Here is a 17,206-nt window from a genome sequence, read left to right on the forward strand (position 1 = left end):
ACATTTACTGTGATCAGTGTGGTAAAGAATTTATTTCATCATCAAATCTCAAAAAACACATAACAGTTCATTCAGATGAGAAGCCTCATGTGTGTTCTCACTGTGGAAAGAGTTTTTCAAGGCTGAATCATTTTAAACAGCACCAGAAAACACATAATGAAGTGTGAGATTATATGTTCTTTGACTGTGGGAAGAGCTTTACTAGAGCTGACCATCTGAAACAGCACCAAATAATTAATACTGGAGAAAGACCTTACAAGTGTTCATATTGTAACAAGAGTTTCACTCAGTCTGGATCTCTGACATCACATGAGCGAGTTCATACTGAAGAGAAGCCGTACCGCTGTACACACATAGAGCAAATGTTTTCTTCTGATCAAAAATGTAAATCATGAAATCATGTGAAACTAATAAACGCTTCGGTTACTTACTTAACCTCGGTTCCCTGAGATGAGGGAACTAGTATTGCGTTTTGCTAAACGCTATGGGGGATTTCCTTTCCTTGAGATTTTGAAGCAATTTTTATCCTAAAAATACCATGTAAAACGCAGTGCAGCTGCAACTCTCAGCAGGAAGCAGCTGCGTGCTGATTGGCTGTGCTGCTGCAACTGCAGGAACCTATGGCGAGACCGCTGGGCGGGAAGGACCAATCAGGTCCATCTAATATTCCCGCCACAGGGGGCAGCAGAATTTGCATAGCCAAGGGTACAAAAGACCCTGTCTCGCCAGGTTCATCAGGTTAATCGACTGAAGCGATTCCCTGAGCAAGCGAAGCACGGCAAGCAAACGAAATACTCGTTCCCTCAACTCAGGGAACCGAGGTTACGTAAGTAACCGAAGCGTTCCCTTTCGAGAGTACTCTCGTATTGCGTTTTGCTAAACGCTAGGGACCCAATGCAAAACGCCGTGCTCGCTTAACGGCTCTGATAGCCTGGAGAAACCATACCCAGGCCGACCTAAGTGGGCCGGTAAATATGATATTCGTAGAAGTCCCCAATATGAGCCAGACCTGAGTCGGGCTATATCAATGAGAATATCACACAAGATATATGTATATAAATATAATATATATATATATAGACCAGACAGAGTCGGGCCAATACATCGTGTCATGTAAGGAATGTGCTTATGACTTATACAAATACTTAACCCAGACCGGACTATCAGGCCGTAAGGGGTTAATATGTATTATACGGCGAGAAGCCCAGCCTGTAAGGCAGGGACATCCAAATTATAAAATCTGATAAAAGTGGACGGGGAGGCCCAGCCTGCCGCCGCACAGATATCATCCAGTGAAATGCCAGTAGACCAAGCCCATGACGAGGCCATGCCCTTTAGTAGAATGGGCTTTGATGCCTATAGGGCAGCTGAGATCTTTGGACTCATAAGCCAGCGAGATAGCATCCACTATCCATCGTGACAAGGTCTGCTTTGTAACCGCGCACCCACGGGTGCAGCCACCAAAGCACACAAAGAGCTGTTCAGTTTGCCTGAAAGCAGAGGAACGCTCTATGTATATTATCAGCGCTCTGACAGGACAGAGCAAATTAGCATCTTCCTCATCTAGCGATGATGAGAGTGCTGAAAGTGAAATGACCTGTGCTCTGAACGGAGTCAAGAGCACTTTAGGTACATATCCATGTCTTGGTTTGAGGACGACTTAGAGTCGTTTGGCCAAAATTCCAGACAAGAGGCGCTCACTGAGAGTGCGCGCAGATCACCCACTCGCTTAACTGATGCGATTGCTAGCAGAAAAGTGGTCTTGAGTGATAGGAGCTTTAAGCTCACCAAATGCAAAGGCTCGAATGTTGAGCCTTTCATAGCATCCAGGACCGTGGACAGGTCCCATATAGGGACTGAAGGGGGGCGAGGTGGGTGAAGCCTTCTAGCCCCTTTGAGGAAGTGCACGATAAGATCGTTCTTCCCCAGTGACAGTCCATTCACTTGAGTGCGGTACGCTGCTATAGCAGCCACATAAACTTTGAGCGTAGAGGGGGAACGACCCGCATCCAGTAGCTCTTGTAAAAAAGTGAGCACTTCTGACACTTCACAATTATGTGGGATCAGACTTAGTGCTTTACACCAGTCCGAAAAGACTGACCATTGCCTGAATAGAGCCGTCTGGTCGCGGGGGCTTGAAGGAATTGAAAATAATCAAAGATATTTGATATTTGAAATCCAACAAAGAAATTTGCTTTACTGTTGTCATCCCATTTGCTTATCAGAAGGGCCACCTGGAAGACAAAAGACAGGCCTGTAGGCCACATGGGGTCCCACCTTTACAGTGGGGGAGTTTTGGTCTGATTGGTCAGTTTGAATGTTATGTTTGAGTTTGGTCTGATTGGTCAGTTTGAAAGAAATACATTTGGTTTCAGTCACATGGTCAAGGAATAGATAAAAGAGGATTGGAACTGTGGCTCTCTCTCTCTTTTTCTCTAGCTCTCTTTTTCTCTGGCTCTTGAGGTCATTGGGGGTTTCTCTTCTTTGCTCTCTTCTCTCTCTCCCCCACTCTCTCTCCCTCTCTTGATCTCTCTCGCTCTCTCTCTCTCTCTCTCTCTCTCTCTCTCTCTCTCTCTCTCTCTCTCAGGTAACATTGTATTCATGCTGTGTACGATTAATGGTATAAGTTTATCATCTCATACATCCATTTTGAAACTATTTTAAGTGTAACCATAACCAGATTTTGTCATTAAATCCTTTCTATTATGAATACTGTGCTAACTAGTTTTGATTTGGAATTGACTTTGAAGTGCTCCCTATTGCAATACAATATAGTCACCTTATAGCAACGCTCTCCCACATATTTTGCTATTGTAACTGCGCTTATCTCCATCATTGGTATAAGTTGCAGTGGGTGGAAATAGACGAGAAATGTACAGTTTTCTTCCATCTTTCTGATAACGTTTCTTTAGTCTTCTGGCAACCCTGCAGATTGAACTATCTGCAGGAGTCCACTCTTACAGGCTCTAGCTTCAGAAATAGTGTTTAATACACTTTCAGAGAGGTTCTGGTGTACCCGTTGATGGGCCAGACATGAAGCGCCCATAAATTGGGACGGGGATGCCAGATCTGCCGTTTCACCTGCATGAGGAGGTCTCTCCTCAGCAGAATTGGCCACGGGCTGTATCTGACACCCAACTTAGCTATGAGAACCATGGTTGATTTCTCCAGGGCGGGGCTATTAAAAGCACAGCGCATTCGCTCTCCCTGATCCTCTCTATGACCTGAGGTAACATTGATATTGGGGGAAAAACATAAAGAGGAAGGCTGGGCCATTCGTGGGCCAGCGCGTCCTTGTGTTTGGAGAAATATATTTGGCATTGAGAATTGTCTTGTAAAGGCGAAAAGATCCACTTTTGCCTCGCCAAACATGCCCCAAATTGTCTGAATTGTTTGTGGGTGAAGAGACCACTCTGCTGGGGACACTTTGACTTTTGACCACTGACCTGCTGTCCGTTTGGATCAGGACATGGTGGTGCTTATGTACGGAAGGAAAGCTCTTAGCGATAGCGTGACCACTTTCATCTCTAGACAGTTTATGTGAAGGCTCTTTTCTGAGTCTGACCAGAGACCGGAGACTGGCCTGCCCTCGTTAAGGGCTTCCCAACCAAGGTTGTATGCATCTGTCGAGATAACTTTCCACTTCGTAACAGTGCCCAAGCTCACGCCCGTCTGATACCAGACGGGATTTTTCCAAGGAACCAGAGCCAATACGCAGCTGTGGTCTACCTTGATTTGTAATCGACCCAAGAGCCATGCGTGAGCTGGAACGTGGCAATTCAGCCAGCGCTGGAGAGGGTGCATGTGTAACAGACCTAGTCTGAGGACTGGCGCCGCCGAGGCCATGAGACCCATCATCCTCTGAAGGTGTTTGAGAGGAGTGTATACACTGGACCTGAGGGAAACCGCTCAGTTCCGAACAGAGAGCGCGTGCTGTGACGTCAGTCGCGCGTTCATCTGTAGTGAGTCTAACACTGTTCCCAGAAATGAAACGCTCTGTGTGGGAGACAATGAGCTCTTTGCCACATTGATTCTGAGGCCCAAGCATTTCAAATGGTTGAGAAGCCAAGATCTGTGGTTTAATAACTGTATCTCTGACTGAACTATTATGAGCCAGTCGTCAAGATAGTTGAGAATTCTCATTCCCCGAAGCCTCAGCAGGGTTAGCGCCGCTTCCAAGCACTTCGTAAACGTGCGGGGAGCCAGAGATAGACCAAAGGGTAGCCCCCTGTATTGGTAAACTTTCCCCTCGAAGGCGAATCTCAAGAATGGCCTGTGATGAGAGGCTACTTGGATGTGGAAATAGGCATCCTCTAGATCTACAGTGAAGAACCAATCTCATAGGCAAATGTGCGCGAGGATTTGTTTAATTTTCAACATTTTGAACGGGCGCTTCATAAGGGCCTTGTTCAGATGTCTGAGATCTAGAATGGCCTGAGACCACCGCCCTTTTTTGGTACAAGGAAGTAGCGACTGTAAAAGCCTGACTCGCTCTGTGAGGGGTGCATGGTTTCCACCGCTCCCTTTATTAACAGTTTTGAAGCGAACGCTTTATTTGGGTCGCCGGGGAAATGGTGCTTGTGTACAGGCGAGCGCGTTTGTTTACAGGCTCGTCGACTGTGGGAATTATGTTTCCAGCCGCCTGAGTGCAGGGAGCTGGGGAACATAGGGAAGAGCTTGAGTGTAAGGGTACAACTTTGATGTTGGCACACTGCCTACAGATGAACTGGTAACACTGTGTAGGATAGTGTTACTGTAAAGTGGACGCATTCTTGCAAGATTAGTCCACGTGCACACTCAGTGGCAGGGCTCTGGCAGTCATGGATAGTGCGTGCTCTGCAGGCGCCAGTGATGCGCGGGTTGATCCAAAATGAGCGGGTGCCCGCGGCCACCCGCGGTTACCCGCGGTTACGAGTCATCCAAAAATATTTTTAATGATAATGGTCACGGTCGGTCGGATCGTCAATAAATCCTTATTTACCTTTTGAATGTTGAGCGTTATTAACTTTTGAATAAATGCTGACGCGGGACAAAATGCCCGATTTCCCAAAACGTTGAACTGAGCAATGCCATTGTACCATTTTAATAGGCTACTTTTAAACGCATTTAAAGTCAGTTTTATGTATTTTCTGAGAGGGGGCGGGATTTTTGTTGGGAAAGTCGGGGGAGAGACGCACACTTCGATTATACTGGATAAACACATGCAGCATCTTAATTGTTAAGAAAATTAAACGAAATAAATGAATAAATCAAGCCTGTATTACATAACACTAGGCTATATCATACAGCATTCAGAAAAATAACAGTTTGCGCTCCTAAGGGCTTTCACACTTTTCCAAATGTTTTCCAAATGTGGGCTGATGAATTCTTCAAGCCGGGTCGAAACATAAACATCGCGTTCATCAATAATATGCATCTGGAGCTGAAATGGAAAATGATGGGCCGCCGCAAGAACTTCCTGCTCTCGCTGCTGCACCTCTGAGCACACCACGCCAGGGCCTGAAACATTTTCTCAATGGCCCAATGAGCTACGATGAGCATTTACTACTTTTAAAAAATGCGGGTCAGGAAGCGGGTCGGGTACAATATTTTCTTCTTTTTTTTTTGCGGTCCGAGTTGCGGGCGGGTTAGTTGAAAACGTCGGTCGGGTGCGGGTTGTTTATACATTGACCCGCGCATCACTGGCAGGCGCAGGTCTGCCTGGCCACTAGAAAAAGCTCTGATTCATTGTAAGTAATGTGTGGTGGCGCGCACTGTGTAGTGGGCGCCACTTACATTAGTGTACTCGCGGTGTGCGCCGGCGAGCGAGTTCACAGAGGTAAACGCATAACAGCGTTAATGTGCAACGGAGCATGTTTGACCACAGGCTAGTTAATTGCAATATTTACATCTCCAGTCACCTGAACCAAGGGAACTGGGAGAATATCAGATTTATTGAGTGATTTTGTGGCGCTGAATTAACAGTGCTTATGCAGGAGTGCACACTATGTAGTGGACACATTACCTACAGTGTTGAGCCACTCCAGCCCGCCTGAATAGAGGGGACTGGGAGAAGTGATATAGTGAAAAAAGGGTGCAGGCTTGGCCACAATTTTACGACACCTTTGTGCGCTAGACGGAGAGCGCCTGTTATGACGTAGGACGCGCTCTAATCGGCGAACGCGCGCTGTGGAGAGAGCGCGCGCTGCCATAAGGCAGTTTTATAACTCCCTTGGCAGCAAGCGCGCGCTGCAGCGAGAACGGCTGTGACGTAAGCGCCTTCTCGATATATCCAGCAGCCTGAGTTCGCTCGTCTACTCTAGCATTCTCTGTCCGCGGCCATTATCAGAGCGGCGGAAGCGAGAGAAGAAGAAGAGTAGAAAGGAGGAAGAGTGAGGAGAGCTTACACTGTAAAAAAAGTCAGTAAAATATACAGCAAAACACGTCAAATTCCAACGGTAATGGAGCGTAAAACCAAAAACGTCCTTTTACTGTATTAAATAGATTGAATAACCGTTAATTGTGAGACTGGATAAAACTTTGTTTTTACTGTAATAAAATGTTGAAATTATAAATATTTTCTGTGAAAACAAATAAATATGCATACATTTTACAATTAAATATTGTAATGTTGAAAATGTCTGAAAACCTTAGATTTTACGGTATTTACGGTAAAACTACATCTTTTGGGGTTGTGCATATTGGAATTCACAGTATAAATCTGTAGATTTTTAAGCAAACAAAAACATTCATTTTTACAGAAGCAAGATGTTAAAAAATAGGGTCCACCGTAATACAACCAGTAAATACCATAAAAAAGGCAAATATCAGCAGTAAAAGACAATAAAATTGATAGTATTTTTTATTTTAAAATTCAGATACTGATATACAGATTAAAAGTTAGGCCTGCAGTATATCATTGTTAACCCTCTTAAAAAAAAAAAAAAAAATCCACAGCAAAAGAAGATGTTTAAAATAAAGTTCATGGATGTGAATAAAATTTATTTCAATAATCTTTTTTAACTATTATTTTAAAACAACTTTATTTTGTTTCACACCATATTATCAGACCACCTCAAGTGGGTCCGCCTTAAATTTTGAGTTTGTGTGATCGCTGTTGATTGGCTGCTGGTAAACTGTGTACAGACGTTTTACATTCGAATTGCAGAGAAAAAATGTTTTCTGGTAGCAACATTGTGCAGTATGAGCGAACCATTTCACCCAAAAAAGGGGAAGCAAGGCAAGATGTGGCTTCTGCGGTCTGCAGATGTGACTTCTGATCAAACCTCCTCCTAAAGAAACAAAGAGCGACATTACATTGCGGGATGACGTCACTTGAAAATGACGCTGCTGAGCTGTGTGCCACGCGCTTTTTTTTTTCTTGCAGGAGACTTGTTGGGTTTGCAAACGGACGCAGTTTTGAACTCGGCGCCATTTTTAGCTGCTTGGACAACATCCTGGCAGCTTACAAAATTCGAGATGAGGAGAGTACATGCAACTTCAAGTTATCTCTGTTATAAAAACCCACCAGCCCAGCTTTTATAGATAATTTTAGGAGTTCGTTTTTATGAGTGAGGTTGTGAATTTAGTTTGCATTACTGTGGCGAGGGAAGCATTGCTCTTGATTAGCTTCTGTGTTTGGCGTGCTTAATTTGCTAGGGAGGAATTACCCAAGTACATGGAGATATGTTAACCTGTAATTTCTGTGGTAAGGTAGTTCAGTCATCAAGGGGCTACGTGCTTCATTGTAAAGTGCATCGGAATGAGCCACGTTGTTTCTTTCGGTGTATTGAAGCAGACTGCAAGCAGACATACACCAGGTATGGCGCGTTTAAGGCTCATTTTTACCGAAGACACTCTGCCCCTAAAGTTACCCATGTCACTGGTGTGGCGGTGGTTTCTGCGTTTACATGTGCAATGGCGATGTGTGAACGTTAGTGTCAAAACTCTAAAGAGTTAATAGCTCATCTGAAGAGCCATATTGTGGAAGGACACGTGGTCACTTGTCCAGTAAGAGGATGCACAAATACCTTTAGAGTTAAATCATCTTTTACTGCCCACATGTCACGTAAACACAGAGAGTTTTCAGACAGCAGCATTGGTGATTTATATAGAGAGTCTGCATGTCAATCATCATCTGTTCCAACCACATCAGATGACTTTGTACCCTTGATTTCTTGCTGCACGGCCTATTACAGATGAAGATAACATGGAAATGTCCCCTGAATTCTGTGATCTTTTTCTGAGAAACGTTTCACAATTCTACTTAAAATTGCAGGGTCAGTTTCTACTGCCTGCTTCAACCATACAGAACATTGTGGAGGAAATGCAGAACATACATGAGTTGGGACAGACATACATTTTGGGTAAACTTGCATCACTATTAAAAGATGACACATCATTATCAGAGGAGGACATCAACAAAGTCTGCGAGTCTGTCAAAAGCTATGATCTGTTTTCTGCATGTCATACCGGGCCATTGAGGACAGTGTACTCCAGAGCTCAGACCTTTAAAAAAGCCTTCAACTATGTGGAACCAAAGAAAATATTTTTAGGGAGAGATGAAAACAGAAAAGATAGGTTTGCCTATTATGTGCCTTTAAGAGAGACTTTGAGATGTCTGCTAGAGTCTGATCTGTGGCAGAAATCAGAAGAGCCCTCTACTGAGCCTCCTGCTGATGTTCTGTGTGACATAAGTGATAGTAAGCTGTTTAAATCAAATTATTTTTTTGGTCAAAACCCATCATGCCTCAAGCTAGTACTCTACCAGGATGCCTTTGAAGTCGTTAACCCTTTAGGCTCTGCAAGGAAAAAACACAAGGTATTAGCTGTATATGCATCAGTGGCAAACTTGCCACTTCATGTACGCTCAGACACAGACCACATGTCTCTTGTCTTACTGTGCAGGGAGAAAGATTTTAAAGAGTTTGGTCATGCTAATGTGTTCTCTGAATTACTAACAGACTTGAAAGAATTGGAGGACAGTGGGATTGTTGCATCAGATGAAACTAGAGTCAAAGGAACTTTGTTTTGCATCGCTGGTGATAATCTGGGTTCTCACTGTATTGGTGGCTTCACTGAAAATTTTAGTTCTTCAAAGTACTTCTGCAGGTACTGCCTGATAACGAAATCTGAATTTCAGGGTACTGACCCAAATCTGTGTGGACCAGAACGTACCAAAGAGAACTACAACTCTGCTGTTGATCGCCTCCAGATTGACAATACACCAGACGTCGAAGGAGTGAAGTTCAGGTCAGTGTTCAATTCACTCAAATACTTCAACGTTTGTATCCCAGGCTTGCCACCATGTCTAGGTCACGATATCTTTGAGGGAGTTTTGGCTTATGATGTGGCACTGTATCTGAAGTACTTCATAAAGAAAAAAGCATGGTTCACTTACTCCACTCTGAACCGACGCATCAAACAGTTTAGTTACCATGCCTCTGATGCTTCTACAAAGCCATCTGAGGTCAGCCCTCAAGCAGCTAAACTCTCAGGACAGGCTGTACAGAACTGGAACTTCCTCCGATTGCTGCCTCTCATAGTTGGAGACATAGTGACAGACCCCACAGATGATGTGTGGAACTTAACTCTGCAGCTGAAAGATATTGTAGACATGGTGTGTGCTCAGAAAATTTCAGTGGCTCAGGTAGCATATCTTGATATTCTTATTCAAGAATATTTAGAGTCAAGAAAAGCTCTGTTCCCAGAATGCAACCTGAGACCAAAACACCATTTTCTACGCCATTACCCAGCACTGATTCTGAAATTTGGCCCACTGATAAGATTATGGACAATGCGCTTTGAAAGTAAGCACAGTTATTTCAAGAGATGTGCCAGAAATTTGAAAAATTTCAAAAACCTCTGCCATACACTCTCTGAAAGACATCAGATGTTTCAGGCCTATCTAGCAGCAGGTTCATTGTGTCAATCTGTCTTGAAAGTCAAAGATGGTTCTCCATTTCACTCAGTGCTGTACAGTAAAGCCATTCAAGATGCTGTCCAAATGTTTGACTTTACTGAAACCAATACAAAGGTCACAGTAGAAATGATGTACAAGGGAACACAGTACAAGAAAGGACACTTCCTTGTCACAGGGGGCTCTGACTCTGTTGAGTTTGGTGAAGTAGTTCTCATTTTGATTAAGAATGACAGTGTTTATTTTCTGGTGTCGGTGCACGTAACAGAATACCATTCTCAGTATCATCTGCACTCAGTGAGAAAGGAAAAAGAAAAGATGCAGTGTGTGAACATCACTGACTTAATTGATTTCTATCCATTAACATCTTACATGAAGTATGGGTACCAGATGGTTCCATTGAAACACTGTGTGCTGTCACAATAATGGGGCTGTTAGTTTGGTACTTACGAAACACTGTATAAAAGTGTAGTATTAAGCGAGATCAGCTTCATATTTTAACACCAAAGGTACCACTTGGTGTAAATTGACCTTTATTCGGAAATGGGGGACAGCATAAGAAGTTCCATTACTAAGGTGCTGCCGGACCTGTCTGCCTCAATCCTTGAAATTGTACTGGAGGCACTACAATCATTAGGAGTGGAGACATCTGAGGACTTGCAGTTCATCAGTGAGACTGATCTGAACTCTTTCCTGAGACCAGTTCAGGCAAGAAAACTGCTGGCTGCCTGGAAACAAACCAGTAAGTATTATGATTTCATTGCACAATAGCCATGAAGGGCTTTCTGTTTTTTCTATTATACTTTGGCCAAGGTCCAAAAAGTACAATTAATCGTATCGGTTGTGATTTTGTTTTACAGCACCAAATACGGACATTTCAAGCCAGGCCAGCCTATCATCTCCATCTTCTTGCTCCTCATTTTCTGCCTCCCCCTCACCCAGTCCAATATATTCTCTAGACTGGGTAGATAAATTTAGAATTCCATGTGAAGATTTTCCAGAAGACTTGATCCAGTGTCTTCAGAGAGAGAAAAGACCAAAGCCTCGATTGCGGAGGGAGATGATCTGCATCATTGTGAAGGAGATGATGAAAGCTTGTGCCTCTCCAACTAGAAGAGCCTCGACTGAAATTGCAAAAAAACTGGTTGTGATGTATCCCAAGTCACTGCAGGATGTCATCGCGGGGGATGTGGTAGGACAGGGGTACCACTCTTTGGTAAAACAGATTCAGGCACGAATTGAAAATGTGAAGAGGTCTACTTCACCAGTGTTACAGAAGCGCAAACCTGGGAGGATCAGATGACACCGATGAAGTCACACCTGAAAAGCGAGCATCTGTTCAAGACACATATGGCTGCATAAAGTGGGACATGAAGTTTTTGCCCGTCACTGAGACACTGGAAACTCAGAAGGAGAAGATGGAACGTATGAAGATTCTCAGTGAACAGACAAGCTTCAGTCATGAAGAAGTAAAAACTCTAATGAAATGCACTTACTACTCTCAGCGCAAAGCAATAAATAGCGGAGCAGACATGCAAACCATCATAGAAGAGTGGCCTTTTTTGTTTCAGGCGATTGGAATGACAGTCCACTTTGAAGAACTTACTGGGGTACCGCTGAAAGAGACTTTCCTCACCAGTCTGGAAAAGAAGGGAAAACGGCTTCTGGACTTTCTGAAAAACACTTGTGCAGACAAGTGCAAGCGTGTCTTGGAGGCTGTCATAAAGCTTCGAATGCAGAGAGGACAGCTGAAGGGCTGCTCAGAAGACGTGAAAGATATGATGCTCCTCCTCCTCTCCTATTTCGATGAAAAAGAGGAGACCCTCTTCCACTATGTTGATGAAACATGTCTGGCAAAAGAAGTCCATGTGGAAAGCCTGCCTGTGACACCATGTATCATTGTTTGTGGTGAGTTAGAAATCAGTACAACTGCACAGAACCTAAGCTAATGCAAGGATACGCTATATTAAATGTCTGCGCTTTCACTATTTTAAGACACATTTGAATGGTAAAGGGGGTTGTACAGTTAATTCTTTTACACTTGTATTTCATTCCAAGGATCCTCCTGCTTTGCATCGAGACTGTTCATGCTCAGCATTGACCACAAAGTCGTGAATGACCAAATAACTGACTTCATCTCTGCAATCTGTCTGATGCTTGGTAGCTACTACTGCCTGAACATCCACTATCCACTGGAACTTGGCTCCACACTTGAATTCCTTCAGAGGTAATTTTTTTACTTTTCCCTCGCCTTTCCCTTTTCTTTTTTTTTCGTTGTATAGTGTTTTATTGTGGATTATTGTGTTTATCAAGGTGTTTCTTCAACATTAACCCAGAGAAGGGAACAAAAGTTGAAAAAACTAAGAAGAAGACACTGCATGTGAACCCAAGAGTACTCACCCTCATCGCCGATCTCTCTGATCACGAGTGGCGAGAGACCGTTTAAAGACATTTTGAACAGATTGTTACAGTCAGCTTAACTGTACCTTGACTGGGAACTACTGTGTTGTTTGTTTTTAGTTATCCCAGCTGATATTGAGTACTCTTACCTGATTTCTGTTATCACAGGCATGCTTTTCAGAGGTTTTGATCTTAGATCTTTAAACAATCCCTCTAACTATGGATTGTTATTGAGAACTGTACTCTTGATGTTTCTGAGATGTTCTATATTCTATACAACAGTTTAAACTATTTGAATTTTGTATTGCCCTAATTGGCAAACAAGTTAAGTGTAGAACTGAACTGTTAACATTGAAATTTAAACAGCACTGTCTGTTACAAACATTACTTGACTTTAACTGTTATTATAGCATTTTGTAGCTGTAAGGTTCTGCAAAATTGATGTCACAAGCTTATGTGCATGTGTGATTGATTACTTATGTAAAGTCATACTTTAAAAATGATGCTATTGCATTTCTTGTCATTCATTGAGGCAGTCATTTTTCTGTTTTTGCTAAAAGAATTCAGGAAATTCATGTAATTCATGTTTTCCTGAAAATGGTTAATATACATTTGTTAGTTGATTTTAGTGCTTAAGCAGTTTTCAGAGCGTAAGCTGTTTTAAGCAGTTTTTAGAGCTTAAGCAGTTTTGGCTTTCTTTTTTCATAATGCCAGGAGAAGCTTTAGATGCTTGTTTTGCCTTTATTTGTTTAAAGCAATATATTTGACTAGCAGCAAGTGTGTGGAGGTCAAAATATGTTCAAGACAATAAAAATGTCAGTGAAGGACATCTGAGATTTTGTTGCAGTGGTTTTCTGATGCATGTGTTTAAGGTTTAAGGGTGGTGACACAGCTAAGACCCGAGAGTCTCTTTCAAGGTTAGTAAAGTAAACAGATTCTAGAAGATATTTTACACATTTCTCTGTTGTCTCTAAATCTTATTTTGTCTTTTATTATGATTAAAAAGGTTTTTGTTCCTGCCCTTTTCAGACACTGAATTTGAGCAGAAACCATAAGGATACTCGAAGGACCTGTGACTCAGGAAATGGTGAGATTTCAGGTCATAATCTTTTCTTTTTTTTCTTTCTTTTTTTTTCTCATTAAATTAATTTTCCTTTGTCCCTTTACAATATTGCTGTTTTGTTTTTGTAAACAGCATCAAATGAGAGTGACAGGTGAAACAGTTTCAAGACAATGGCAGGAAAAGCATGCTGAAGATTGAATCAAACCTTGGCTGGAAATATTTGGTATGTGTTTTACCGTAAATCAAATTGTTGAAAAACATTCAGCTACACTGCAACACAGGGAAACTTGTTTTGCACTTATTTTCTTGTTACTTTAATTTCTTGTCTCATTATTTTTGTCAGTTATTATTATTTATGGTGTATGCCCTTTTTGTTTTCTTTCTGAATGCAGAAGGGATCTAGCCAGTCCTCAATGAAAGCTTCGTTGCCCCCCTGTGAGTCTTCTGGCAGAAATGATGGCACCTGTATTCTTTGGTTTCCCTAAACATCACACCCTGCTTATACAAGGCTCTTCAATTAAGTCTGCACCCAAAGATTCAATAAGAGGTAAGCAGTGGTATTATTCAAGTTTTGCAAAAGAAAGATGGACAGGAGACACTAATCTTAATCAGCCGAGCTCAGGTTCATGTCCAGGTGAGCAGTTTCATACGATGAAGGAAACTGACGCTATAAAATGTAGATTGAATGATAGGTCTCATCACCATGCATTCAGTCATTAACTTCAAGTTCTATGATAAATCAATAGGAAACTTAATAAATACAATGTTTTCCAACAAATTATGATTGTGATTAGGGCTGCGTTGTCAATGTACATAAGTTGATTTAAAGTTTAAAAAAAACTTTTGCTGATAACTTACTCACCCCCATGTCATCCAAGATGTCCATGTCTTTCTTTCTTCAGTCGAAAAGAAATTAAGGTTTTTGATAAAAACATTCCAGGATTTTCCCCCATATAATGGACTTCAATGGGCTCCACACGGTTCAAGGGCCAAATGACAGTTTCAGTGCAGCTTCAAAGGGCTTTAAACGATACCAGACGATGAATAAGGGTCTTATCTAGCGAAATGATCGCTCATTTAAAAAATAAATAAAACAGTTTAAGTTTTATAAGCACAAATGCTCGCCTTGCTGTTTTGTGATGTGCGTTCGTGACGTCACGTAATACGCAATTACGTTTAAAAGGTCGACACAATGCGCATTAGAAACTCCACTGAGTGTTTTCCTTCACCAAGGCAGGACCCAGTGACTCATTACTGTTGATCGGTCAGGGGCAGGTCATTTTTTGTTTCATGTTTATTCATTCCTCCATGGATTACCAGCCATATGTATGGACACATGCTGTATTCTCAAGATCTATGCTGTTTGGTAGGAATAGAGAAAATTATATGTTTAGTCTGATTTCAAATGGTATGTCAATTTCTCATTGTTTATCAGTAATATTCACTACCGTGGTTATATATGGGCATCTTTAGATTTTTCTATATTTAGCGGTTGCAAATGTAAAATGTACGGTAAACTATTTATGTTCCTCATATTGTACTGTATTTTTAGCGGTAAAATACCAGCAGCTGTGGTTGCCAGGAATTTACCGTAAAATATATCTGGTCAAAATAAAATGCTGTAATTTGTTATACAATTTCACTGTGTTTTTTACTGTCAAAGGTTTTAATAAGGTTTAACATATTTCTGTTATTTTTACAGTTATTTACCATAATAGAGTCTATCCTATTACTGTTAAATTAACAACAAATCACTGTATATATTATTATATTATAACGTTTTTTTAACTGTAAATATCCGTAAAAAGCTATGGAAAGTTGCATTTTTTACATAAAATTACTGTATAATTGACAAATATATTTGTCTTTTTCTACTATGATTTTGGTAAAAAAATACGTTGTCTACTGTAAAATTTAGGGTTACAAAACCAGTATACCGTATTATCTTTTACAGATTCCACATTTTTTTCACGGTATATTCCTGGCAACCACAGCTGCCGGTATTTTACCGTAAATTTGACAGGTTTTTTTAAACAGTGTAGGCTTGAGTTCACTTGTCTTCTGTCCGCGGCACTTCTCAGCGTGGCGGGAGTATAGCATTCTCTGTCCGTGGCCATTTTCAGAGCGGCGGAAGCGAGAAAGGAGGAAAATTGAGGAGAGCTTATGCTTGAGTTCACTCGTCTTCTGTCCGCGGCGCTTATCAGCGTGGCGGGAGGAAGCGAGAGAAGAGGAGAGCTCCGTATGTCCGCTGCGCCATTAACGTGGCGGGAGTATAGCATTCTCTGTCCGCGGCGCTTATCAGCGCGACGGAAGCGAGAGAAGAAGAGAGCTCCGTATGTCTGCGGCACTATTTAGCGCGGCAGAAGCATGACGTTCTCTGTCCGCGGCGCTTCACAAACACGGCGGACTCAAGAGAAGAGAGGGGAGAGCTTTAAGCTCTTAGAAGCAGCGGCAACACACACACACACATAGACATAGTATAAAGGATATTTTAATGCCGGATGGCGCAGCTGGAACAGCAGGCGGCTGAAGGCGGAGACCAGGCGGGAATCCGGCGTCCTCAGGGCTGCAGGGAGTTCCGCTGGTACCGTTTCGACGGCGGGCTTCAATCCAGAGCTCAGCGAGGTGAGTCGCTGAAGAAGAAATAATCTGATGAACCTGGCGAGACAGGGTCTTTTATACCCTTGGCTATGCAAATTCTGCTGCCCCTTGTGGCGGGAATATTAGAGGGACCTGATTGGTCCTTCCCACCCAGCGGTCTCGCCATAAGCAGAGCCATAGAGAGAGAGAGTTGCGACAACGGAAGTTCAAAACGCTTGATAGTCACGTGATTCATGTAGACCTCGAATAGTTCCAGGAAGTGCTTTGACGGGCAATTCAAATTGATAGTCACAGTGACAGAACTGCGCTTTTTGGTAATTAATAGTCAATAAATGCATTGATTTTCAATAATTTTATTACACATCGACTTGTGTATGTAGCATGAGTATGTAGTTACAGCGATGTTGTTTTTAAAATATATATTTTTTTAATGATGAATAATCTACACAAGCAGGCTTTAATGTACAAGTTATTTTGATTAAAATGTGCTGATCATTTAAAATCTTACTGATTAAACGTCTTACCTTTTAAAAGTGCATCACAAACGGTCTGTTCTGCTGTTCTCTATGGCGTGGCTGCTACTTCCGGGAACTATTGAGAGTCTCCGTGAGCCGCCATTGCTGTAAAAAAAAACGTTCCATTGGAGTCTATGGAGTTGTCGCAACTCTCTCTCTATATGGCTCTGGCCATAAGTTCCTGCAGTTGCAGCGGCACAGCCAATCAGCACGCAGCTGCTTCCTGCTGAGAGCTGTGCAGCTGCACTGCGTTTTACATGGTATTTTTAGGATAAAAATTTGCTTAAAAATCTCGAGGAAAGGAAATACCCCTAGCGTTAGCAAACGCAATATGAGAGTACTCTCGAAAGGGAACAAGGGCGATTCACTCTCTTAGAGGAATAAAAGATAAAGTAAAACTGCTTCCTGCTGTCCCGTGTATAAATCCATAAATCTACATTCATAACTGGAACCACTGGTTACACATTAAAAAAAATTTTCACAGATGTAATTTATTTATAAATTAACACGCCTCACATTCACTTCAGGTTTGTGAAAGAATATTGTGGACTTGTGCCATCCATAGGCTCTGTATAATAATTATACAGTTAATAGTTATAATTCTGAGGCGGGAACAGATTTTAAAACATAGGTTTCAAAGGTTTGTCTCAGCTTGATAAATGAAATGAAACTGGATCTAAACTGGACTGAGACAGATGTTTTCAGCAGCTCGGGTTAATGTGGTGCTGC

Source organism: Gobio gobio (genome assembly GCF_949357685.1).
Source record: "Gobio gobio genome assembly, chromosome: 8".
Classification (NCBI taxonomy): domain Eukaryota; kingdom Metazoa; phylum Chordata; class Actinopteri; order Cypriniformes; family Gobionidae; genus Gobio; species Gobio gobio.